The sequence below is a fragment of the Oncorhynchus tshawytscha genome, linkage group LG07 (assembly GCF_018296145.1).
Source record: "Oncorhynchus tshawytscha isolate Ot180627B linkage group LG07, Otsh_v2.0, whole genome shotgun sequence".
NCBI lineage: Eukaryota > Metazoa > Chordata > Actinopteri > Salmoniformes > Salmonidae > Oncorhynchus > Oncorhynchus tshawytscha.
Window position 1 is genome coordinate 16,644,408 of NC_056435.1, and position 12,133 is coordinate 16,656,540.

Consider the following 12,133-nt stretch of genomic DNA (forward strand, 5'->3'; position numbering starts at 1 on the left):
GCCAGAACTTGTCCGTGTAGACCAATTTGGGTTTCCAATCTCTCCAAAAGAATGTGGTGATCGATGTTATTTACCTAGCATGGACTTGTAGATGACCTGGAGCCAGTGGGTCTGGCGACGAATATGTAGCGAGGGCCAGCCGACTATAGCATACAGGTCGCAGTGGTGGGTGGTATAAGGTGCTTTAGTAACAAAACGGATGGCACTGTGATAATCTGCATCCAGTTTGCTGAGTAGAGTATTGGAAGCTATTTTGTAGATGACATCGCCGAAGTCGAGGATCGGTAGGATAGTCAGTTTTACTCGGGTAAGTTTGGCGGCGTGAGTGAAGGAGGCTTTGTTGCGGAATAGAAAGCCGACTCTAGATTTAATTTTGGATTGGAGCTGCTTAATTTGAGTCTGGAAGGAGAGTTTACAGTCCAACAGGCCAGGTCGATGAAGACTGCTGCACAGAGTACTGTCTTTTATCGATGGCGGTTATGATATCGTTTAGTACCTTGAGCGTGGCTGAGGTGCACCCATGACCAGCTCGGAAACCGGATTGCACAGCGGAGAAGGTACGGCGGGATTCGAAATGGTCAGTGATCTATTTATTAACTTTGCCAGCTTGAAGACTTTAGAAAGGCAGGACAGGATGGATATAGGTCTAACAGTTTTGGTCTAGAGTGTCACCCCCTTTGAAGAGGGGGAAGCTTTCCAATCTTTAGGAATCTTGGAAGATATGAGAGGTTGAACAGACTAATAATAGGGGTTGCAACAATGGTGGCGGATAATTTTAGAAAGAGGGTTCAGATTGTCTAGCCCAGCTGATTTGTACAGGTCCAGGTTTTACAGCTATTTCAGAACATCAGCTATCTGGATTTGGGTGAAGGAGAAGCTGGGGAGGCTTGGGCAAGTAGCTGCGGCTGGTGCGGAGCTGTTGGCCAGGGTTGGGGTAGCCAGGAAGAAAGCATGGCCAGCCGTAGAGCTCATTGAAAATCTCGATTATTGTGGATTTATCGGTGGTGACAGTGTTTCATAGCCTCAGTGCAGTGGGCAGCTGGGATGAGGTGTTCTTATTCTCCATGGATTTTAGTGTCCCAGAACTTTTTGGAGTTAGAGCTACAGGATGCAAATTTCTGTTTGAAAGAGCTAGCCTTTGCTTTCCTCACTGGCTGTTTATTAGTTGCTGACTTCTCTGAAAAATTGTATATCGCGGGGACTATTCGATGCTAGTGCAGTACGCCACAGGATGTTTTTGTGCTGGTCGAGGGCAGTCAGGTCTGGAGTGAACCAAGGACTATATCTGTTCTTAGTTCTACATTTTTTAAAGGGCATGCTTATTTAAGATGGTTAGGAAATTACTTTTAAAGTACAACCAGGCATCCTCTACTGATGGGCTGAGGTCAATATCCTTCCAGTATACCCGGGCCAGGTCGATTAGAAAGGCCTGCTCGCAGAAGCGTTTGACAGTGTTGAGGGGTGGTCAGTTGACCGCGAACCCATAACGGATGCAGGCAATGAGGCAGTGATCGCTGAGATCCTGATTGAAAACAGCAGAGTTGTATTTGGAGGGCAAGTTGGTCAGGATAATATCTATGAGGGTGCATATGTTTACGGATTTAGGGTTGAACCTTGTGGGTTCCTTGATAATTTGTGTGAGATTGGAGGGCATCTAGCTTGGACTGTAGGACGGCCGGGGGGTTAAGCATATCCCAGTTTAGGTCCCCTAACAGAACAAACTCTAAAGATAGATTGGGGGCAATCGATTCACATATGGTGTCCAGGCACAGCTGAGAGCTGAGGGGGGTCTTTAACAGGTGGCACCAGTGAGAGACTTATTTCTGGAGATTATTTTTTTAAATTAGAAGCTCGAATTGTTTAGGCATGAACCTGGAAAGTATGACCGAACCTCTACATCACCCGAGGAGTAGGATGAGGGTACGGCTAAAGGCGATCAGAACTGATCGTCTAGTGCATTGGGAACAGAGAATAAAAGGAGCAGATTTCTGGGCGTGGTAGGATAGATTCAAGGCATAATGTACAGACAAGGGTGTGGTAGGGTGAGGGTACAGTGGAGGTAAACCTAGGCATTGAGTGATGATAAGAGAGGTTGCATCTCTGGTGGCACTAGTTATGCTAGGTGAGGTCACCGCATGTGTGGGAGGTGGGACAAAAAGAGTTCTTTGAGGCATGTTGAGTGGGACTAGGGGCTCCGCAGTAAAATAAAACAAAGATAACTACCCTAAACAACAGTATACAAGCCATATTGACATTAGAGAGAGACATAAAGCGAGGCATAAAGCAATCACAGGTGTTGATTGGGAAAGCTAGCTAAGACAACAATGGGTAAGACAACAGTTAATCAGCTAAGACAACAACAGGTAAAATGGCGATGAATGGGCAGAGGGGGTCAGTTAACTACACACAGGGCCTGAGTTCGAGGCTGTGGCCGACAGATAAACAAAATGGAGTACCGCGATTAATGAACAGTCCAGCAGGCATCAGTTATGTAGCCAAGTGTTCATAGGGTCCAGTGAACAGCAATATACAGTTGAAGTTGGAAGTTTACATACACCTTAGCCAAATACATTTAACCTCAGTTTTTCACAATTCCTGAAATTTAATCAGAATAAAAATTCCCTGTCTTAGGTCAGTTGGGAACACCACTTTATTTTAAGAATGTGAAATGTCAGAATGATAGTAGAGAGAATGATTTATTTCAGATTTTATTTATTTGATCACATTCCCAGTGGGTCAGAAGTTTACATACACTCAATTAGTATTTGGTAGCATTGCCTTTTAAATGGTTTAACTTGGGTCAAACGTTTTGGGTAGCCTTCCACAAGCTTCCCACAATAAGTTGGGTGAATTTTACCCTTTTCCTCCTGACAGAGCTGGTGTAACGGAGTCAGGTTTGTAGGCCTTGTTCTAACACCTTTTCAGTTCTGCCCACAAATGTTCTATTGGATTGAGGTCAGGGCTTTGTGATGGCCACTCCAATACATTGACATTGTTGTCCTTAAGCCATTTTGCCACAGCTTTGGAAGTATGCTTGGGGTCACTGTCCATTTTGAAGACTCATTTGTGACCAAGCTTTAAATTCCTGACTGATGTCTTGAGATGTTGCTTCAAAATATCCACGTCATTTTCCTTCCTCGTGTTGCCAACTTTTTTGATAAGGGCACCAGTCCCTCCTGAAGCAAAGCACCCCCACAACATGATACCCCAACCCCCATGCATCACTGTTGGGATGGTGTTCTTTGGCTTGCAAGCCTCTCCTTTCTCCTCCAAACATAATGATGGTCATTATGGCCAAACAGTTCTATTTTTGTTTCATCAGACCAGAGGACATTTTTCCAAAAAGTACAAGTTGCAAACCGTAGTCTGGCTTTTTGTGGCGGTTTTGTAACAGTGGCTTCTTCCTTGCTGAGCGGCCTTTCAGGTTATGTCAATATAGGACTCGTTTTACTGTGGATATAGATACTAGAGGTCGGCCGATTAATCGGAATGGCCGATTAATTAGGGCCGATTTCAAGTTTTCATAACAATCGGAAATCGGTATTTTTGGGCCCCGAAGTGCCGATTTAAAAAAAAAAAAAAAAAATCTAATAAAAATATATACCTTTATTTAACTATGCAAGTCAGTTAACCTCTCATCTGGCCAACATCCAGTGAGGTTGCAGAGCGCCAAATTCAGTTACAGAAATGCTCATTATAAAAATTCAGAAAACAAGACATATTTTACATATGTTTAAAGATTAACTTCTTGTTAAACCAACCACAGTGTCATATTTATAAAATGCTTTTCGGCGAAAGCATACCTAGCCCAGAACATACCTAGCCCAGAACATAGCCCAGTTGACAAATTATTACAAACAGTAACCAGCCAAGCAGAAGTGTTAAAAAACTCAGAAATGGAGAGAGAATTAATCCCTTACCTTTGATGATCTTCATATGGTGGCAATCAGAAGACATTCATTTACATAATAAATGTTTCTTTTGTTCGATGAAGTCTCTTTATATCTAAAAACCTAGCGCGTTTTCTTCAGTAATACACAGGCTCAAACTCAGTCAAAACAATCAGACCAAAAAAAAATCTAAATTGTATCCGTAAAGTTCATAGAAACATGTCAAACTATGTTTATATTCCATTTTTTTGCCTATTCAGTTTTTTAGCCTAAATGATCTATAATATTTCAACTGGACAACAACGTCGTCAATATAAAAGGTAAACAAGTTAGGGTTCACTCGTTCAGACTGGTCTTACTCCCTGATTTATAAGAAGACAAGCCTGAAACTATTTCTAAAAACTGTTGACATCTAGTGGAAGGTATAGGAACTGCAAATTGAGTCCGAAGTCAATGGATACTGTAATGGCATTGAATAGAAAACCAACAAAAAAAACTACTTCCTGATTTTTCTCAGGTTTTCGCCTGCTAAATCAGTTCTGTTATACTCAGACACTATTTTAACAGTTTTTAAACTTTGGAGTGTTATCTATCCAAATCTAACAGTTATATGCATATCCTATCTTCTGGGCCCGGGTAGCAGGCCGTTGAATTTGGGCATGCTTTTCATCCAAAATTCCGAATGCTGCACCCTACCCTAGAGAGGTTAAAAACACATTCTTATTTTCAATGACTGCCTAGGAACGATGGGTTAACTGCCTTGTTCAGGGGCAGAACGATAGATTTTCACCTTGTCAGCTCAGGGGGATCCAATCTTGCAACCTTACAGTTAATTCGTCCAATGCAATAACGACCTGCCTCTCTCGTTGCACTCCACAAGGAGACTGCCTGTTACGCGAATGCAGTAAGCCAAGGTAAGTTGCTAGCTAGCATTAATCTTATCTTATAAAAACAATCATAATCACTAGTTAACTACACATGGTTGATGATATTACTAGATATTATCTAGCGTGTCCTGCGTTGCATATAATCTGACTGAGCATACAAGTATCTAAGTATCTGACTGAACGGTGGTAGGCAGAAGCAGGCGCGTAAACATTCATTCAAACAGCACTTTCGTGAGTTTTGTGAGTTTTGCCAGCAGCTCTTCGTTGTGCGTCAAGCATTGCGCTGTTTATGACTTCAAGCCTATCAACTCCCGAGATGAGGCTGGTGTAACCGAAGTGAAATGGCTAGCTAGTTAGTGTGCGCTAATAGAGTTTCAAACGCCACTCGCTCTGAGCCTTCAAGTAGTTGTTCCCCTTGCGCTGCATGGGTAACGCTGCTTTGATGGTGGCTGTTGTCGTTGTGTTGCCGGTTCGAGCCCAGGGAGGAGCGAGGAGAGGGGCGGAAACTATACTGTTACACTGGCAATACTAAAGTGCCTATAAGAACATCCAATAGTCAAAGGTTAATGAAATACAAATGGTATAGAGGGAAATAGTCCTGCAATTCCTATATTAACTACAACCTAAAACCTCTTACCTTGGAATATTGAAGTCTCATGATAAAAGGAACCACCAGCTTTCATATGTTCTCATGTTCTGAGCAAGGAACTGAAACGTTAGCTTTCTTACACAGCACATATTGCACTTTTACTTTCTTCTCCAACACTTTGTTTTTGCCATATTTAAACCAAATTGAACATGTTTCATTATTTACTTGAGGCTAAATTCATTTTATTGATGTATTATATTAAGTTAAAATAAGTGTTCATTCAGTATTGTTGTAATTGTCATTATTACAAAAAAATATATAACAATAAATAAAATTGGCCGATTAATCGGTATTGGCTATAATGGTCCTCCAATAATCGGTATCGGTGTTGAAAAATCATAGTCGGTCGACCTCTAATAGATACTTTTGTACACGTTTCCTCCAACTTCACAAGGTCCTTTGCTGTTCTGGTATTGATTTGCAATTTTTGCACTAAAGTACGTTAATCTCTAGGAGACAGAACGCGTCTCCTTCCTCAGTGGAATGACGGCTGTGTGGTCCCATGGTGTTTATACTTGCATACTATTGTTTGTACAGATGAACGTGGTACCTTCAGGTGTTTGGAAATTGCTGGGTTGATGGCTAGGTTCTGATGGAGGTTCTAGCTATAAGGACTAAAAAATAGCAGATTTGTATCACATTGGGTGAGGCGGGTTGCCGGAAGGTATATTTAATTTAAAAATGGAAAAATAGTTATTTCAAAGACAAAAAAACATAACATTTACAACAACAAACACGTCTTACTGCAACACCATCTTGGATTACAAGATGACTCAGTTAAAAACCATTGAATTTAGCTAACTCTGAAATTACTTAGTATTTCTGTGCCCACCAAAACTGTTTTTCCAGAGTAACATAAGGAGCAACTAAATGATACGTAGGTCGAGTGCATTTCAGAATACAAAAAAACTGTCAGACAGCAAGATCCCGTATTTAAGTTGACCAGTGTAACGTTATGACTAACTTCTGTTCCCTGAAGGAGAGAAACTAGGTACAACATACTATTAAATTCACACCTCGCTGGAAGCCCCGCCTTCTACTGGTGATGAGCGTGAGGCATAGATTTATTCCTTAAATTTAATACCGCACTTCACTGACCCAGGAAGGGGTGGGGCCAAACAGATGTTTTACCTCGTTTCCCAGTAATTATAGTGTTAGGTTCTAATTTTTCAGAGTAAATAACTCACGGACACTAGAGAAGCTTAACCAAAAGTAAATATTCTCAAAGGGTCGTTACAGCTGTAATTCAGACAAAAACATGTTCTCACAAGTATATATACCCCACTTTGGACACTCATTCTCTCCACCTTACATCTTCTGGTTTGACAGGAAGAGGGAAACAGGATACTAAACCCTTATTACTCCCTTCGGGTGATTTGACCTGACATCCTGACCTCAACCCCTCCTTCACCTAATCCACAGATGTCCATCCGCTTCCCCTATAGCAATTCTGTGATCCCCTCCCATCCACCCAGCACATTCCACAGGCACTCTGTTTTTCTACAGATCTCACTCTTTTATATACTCTGCGTCTGACCAATCATGTCTTTAATATCTCAATGTTCAAAGTTTATCCCGAATCCAACAATAGTCATAAAGTCAGACTCCCTTTCAGTCGGTCAACGTCGGGTAAAACATACTATGGGGAAATCCAATCATTCCCCAAGCCGACCCAAACGAATACTAAATGAAATGGCGCATGGCAGACCACCCAGACCTGACCCCACAAGATGCGTCAGTTGTCAATTTATTCATTGTCTTTTGTTTGAAACACTCCTGTCAATGTTTAGTAAGGATGCACACCTGATTACGCATATAGAAGTAGGACTAGTCTACCTGGCCTGTGCGCAAATGTAGGCCTATAAAATGGGCCTATTTGGGGATGTCTGATAGTATTTCTGATTGTCTTAACGCACCACCACTAATGAGTTGTGGAGCTTCTTAAATAAAAAATGTCTTCACCCCAAACAGCAAGTAAACAAAGTCTAATCAAAATCAATTGCGAATGACAATAGTTCCTCAGTATTTTCGTAAAACATTTCCAGCTCTCACCCTTTCGATAACCACTCGGGATGAAAGGGAAAAATGTAATGCTCTGATACAGTGGAAATGTCATAAAATACCTGATTACTTCTTATCCTTTGCACAAATAGTCGACAGCTGTGTCTGTCCTGAACTCACTGGTGCCCGGAAACTCTGAGGGCCTAGAATATTTCATACAATGTTGCAAGTTTTGGAGGCCAGTTGATACAATGTTTCAAGTTTGTTGTAGACAGGCCATGTGCAGCCAATGTGATTTCTAGGATATTTATTTTTATCAGGATATTTCCTACCTGCAGAATGCAATGTTTTTAGTTGCTGGCTTTATGTAGGCTATTTTTTTTACATAGTTGGCAATGGCAATAAAAGTTACTTTTAGATTTGTATAATTTTAATGTAGATATAATGTAGATTAATCACAGACAATAATTTTGAGATACTATTATAAATTAAATGAAACTGTTCCATGAAAATGTGCATATGAAAATCATAACTGGCACCCAGATTGGTAGAAATGGTCAGATAATTTGGCACTACAAATGGAAAAGGTGAAAAACACATGCGGCGATTGGTAGAAAGAAAATATGACACTTGGTTGACCAAGATGTATTTTAGTTGGGGACAGCACTAGAACATGATTTTGGTGCTCCCGAGTGGCGCAGCGGACAACATCTCAGGTGCTTGAGGCTTCACTACAGACACCCTGGTTCAAATCCAGGCTGTATCACAACCGGCCATGATTGGGAGTCCCATAGGGCGGCACACGTCGTCCGGGGTAGGCAGTCATTGTAAATAAGAATTTGTTCTTAACTGACTTCCCTAGTTAAATAAAGGTTACATTTATATATATAAATAAGTGTTATGACAAACCATTTTTAACAAATCCATCAAGGCACCAACTTTGAGAAGGGTTTAAAACAAAGGTTTCAAACCAATTCATGAATGTAATTGAATATAGGTATGTCTTACCTTTAATGTAATGGCATGAAATAAAATTGGCTGAATATTATACAATGACTTATCAACAGCTCTAATAATTTGCCCCCACAGGAAATCTTCACTGGCAATTATAGAATATATACGATATAGCATCAAAATCTGTTTAAAACGATCATTTTGACCTCATGGACGCCCAGTCCTTGTATTCATAGTGTAGTGAATTCAGGGGGTAGCCATGAGCTGAACTCAAACCTCCAGCGACTGTCGAGTCCAGCGACTGTCAAGCCAACACCTTATTAAGCCAAGATGTCTGAACTTCTTGACGAGGTCACTATGTGTTGGGTTACGGTTGCCACAATAGCTTTCTCTATGAATTTGAGAGTGGTTACACTTCTCCTTCCCCGATCCCTCAGCTGTTTACCAAACCAAGCCTCTGGGCAGCCATTTGGTTGCGGTTTAAAAAACACACACAACCCAGCAATCTGCAGTTGAAACAATATCAGAGCTGTAATTCCACCACTGTTTTGGTAATAAGATGATGATGGGGTTGGAGAAATGTAACTACAGACAGACCGACCTATGGATGCAAGGACTGACCATCCATGATATCAACATTATAGTTTTAACCATGTTGAGGCTATAGTGTTGATTTATATTGTTTCTAAACATTGGAGTAAAAAAAGCTTATTTTGGGTTCTGATGGGGTACAACAGTTGAATTACGCTCATGAGCGTTATATTCTTCAATAATCTATGACTATATATAAATAATTTAAAAGTCACAATATGGATGTAACAATTGCAGATTTCCACTTTACCACCAAAAATTTGTTCAACAACTGCAGAGTTTGTGCTTCTGTATTTAAGACAGTACTTACTAGTGTTAATCCGGGAACGGTTTTTCAAAACCATTTTACGGTTAAGTTCACCGTTAGAACCATTGGATGCCTTAAGATGCGTTTGGGAAACCGGGCCCAGATATCCAGTTTCCTCCTCTTCTTCCTCCTCCTTTTTCGATGTAACAGTCATCTCCCCCTCCTCCTCTTTCTCTCCATAAACCGCATCCTCCTCTCCTTTTACTGTAACATCCTCCTCCTCTTTCACTCTGAACGCATCTTCCCCTTCTTTCACAGTAACGGCTTCGCCCTCTACTTCTCGTTTTCTGTGATATCCTCCTGTTCTTTAGGAGGAGAGTGTCTAGCAAGCTACTGAGATGTCTGACTAACTGTTGCTGCTGTTGAAAGAAGCGTTCTGTCCACTCGATTATACGTCACACTAACAGCATTGCCTTAAAGTCGTACATCTGCTGACTGGAATGGGCAACGCAATTGAGTAAAATATATTTAATTTTCAGTCAAAAAGTAAAAGTGTAGGAATCATGAGTTTTTACTCACCAGTGTAACAACACAGTGTGGTTAGACTTAGTAACTGAGTTGTAGTCACGATCTGGTTTCCTATAAGCACAGACAGTTATGTTTTTGCGTCATTACATATTGATTCACTTATTTCCGGATATCTTCTAAACTACTAATGCACTTTTTCTCAACGTCATATGGAGGATCTACAGAGTTTGTATGCTTGCTCGGTATCTTGCTCAAGCTTTCAAATGTTAGCCACGCCTTATGCTTTCCATGCACTGTGTAGTTGTGTTATCTAGTGGGAACCCGTTAGCATGGTAGGCTCTGGTGCCTTCTTGCTGTGGGCACAAAACGAAAGAGAAAATCATACGTGCTTGCTCCTTTTAGTTTTGTCAACTTGTCGATATGGATGTTACATTTGATACCGTAGTTACGAGGCATGCGTCAAAATTGCTAAGCAGTAAACTTCAACGCAGTGTTCCTGAAGCCTGTATCACTTTATAGGCAGCACGTGATCAATGACGTCTGAAGCTTCATTTCATCAAACAACCACCTGATTGATTTGGTATTGGGCTTGTTCGACACTGCAGGCGACTGCCAACTGACTGATCTACACATCACCTTGCATCATAAATAACTACTCATTATTATTTATAAATCAGTCAGCAAGTCACCATTCACCTACAATGCAGCATGGATTTTATGCAAAACTAATAGGAAATACAGTCAAGGCGTTGACAAGGTTATAAATAATGATTTAGAATTGGAATAATAATTGTGTCCTTCAAACTTTGCTTTCATCAAAGAATCCTCCATTTGCAGCAATTACAGCCTTGCAGACCTTTGGCATTCTAGTTGTCAATTTGTTGAGGTAATCTAAAGAGATTTCACCCCATGCATCCTGAAGCACCTCCCACAAATTGGATTGGCTTGATGGGCACTTCTTACGTATTGTTATGGTCAAGATGCTGCCACAACAGCTCAATAGGGTTGAGGTCCGGTGACCTTGCTGACCACTCCATTATAGACAGAATACCAGCTGACTGCTTCTTCCCTAAATAGTTCTTGCATAGTTTGGAGCTATCCTTTGGGTCATTGTCCTGTTGTAGGAGGAAATTGGCTCCAATTAAGCACAGGGTATGGCATTGCGTTGCAAAATGGAGTGATGGTCTTCCTTCTTCAAGATCCCTTTTACCCTGTACAAATCTCCCACTTTACCACCACCAAAGCACCCCAGACCATCACATTGCCTCCACCATGCTTGACAGATGGCATCAAGCACTCCTCCATCTTTTCATTTTTTCTGCATCTCACAAATGTTCTTGTTCGTGATCTGAACACCTCAAACTTAGATTCATCTGTCCATAACACTTTTTTCCAATCTTCCTCTGCCCAATGTCTGTGTTATTTTGCCCATCTTAATCTTTTCTTTTCTTTAAAACAGTCTGATATATGGATGTTTCTTTGCAACTCTGCCTAGAATGCCAACATCCCGGAGTCGTCTATTCACTGTTGACGTTGAGACTGGTGTTTTGCGGGTACTATTTGATAAAGCTTCCAGTTGAAAACTTGAGGCGCCTGTTTCTCAAATTAGACACTAATGTACTTGTCCTCTTGCTCAGTTGTGCACTGGGGCCTCCTTCTATTCTGGTTAGTGCCATTTTGCGCTGTTCTGTGAAGGGAGTATTACACATTGTTGTACGAGATCTTCAGTTTCTTGGCAATATCTCGCATGGAATAGCCTTGATTTCTCAGAAAAACAATAGACTAACGAATTTCAAAAGAAAGTTATTTGTGTCTGGCCATTTTGAGCCTGTAATTGAACCCACAAATGCTGATGCTCCAGATACTCAAGTAGTTTAAAGAAGAATAGTTTTATTGCTTCTTTAATCAGAACACCAGTTTTCAGCTGTGCTAACATAATTGCAAAAGGGTTTTCTAATGATCAATTAGCCTTTAAAAATGATAGACTTGAAGAATATAAAACATTAAAATATAGAATATATTTTGATTTGTTTAACACTTTTTTGGTTACTACATGATTCCATATTAGTTATTTTATAGTTTTGATGTCTTCACTATTATTCTACAATGTAGACAATAGTTAAAATAAAGAAAAAACATTGAATTTGTAGGTGTGTCCAAACAATTGACTGGTTCTGTGTATGCATTGTGGAGGAGAACTGATCCTAGATCTGTACAAAGGCATAACATCTACAGCAGGAAATACTGTCTGTGTTAAAAAGGCCCAGCTGGATTGAATTGAGATATTTAAAATGACATATTTGAGTCTGAAATGATTTGTAATATTTTTTTAAAGGAGTAGGGAATTTTTCACAATTAGGAAATAATATTTCATATTTTACTCATA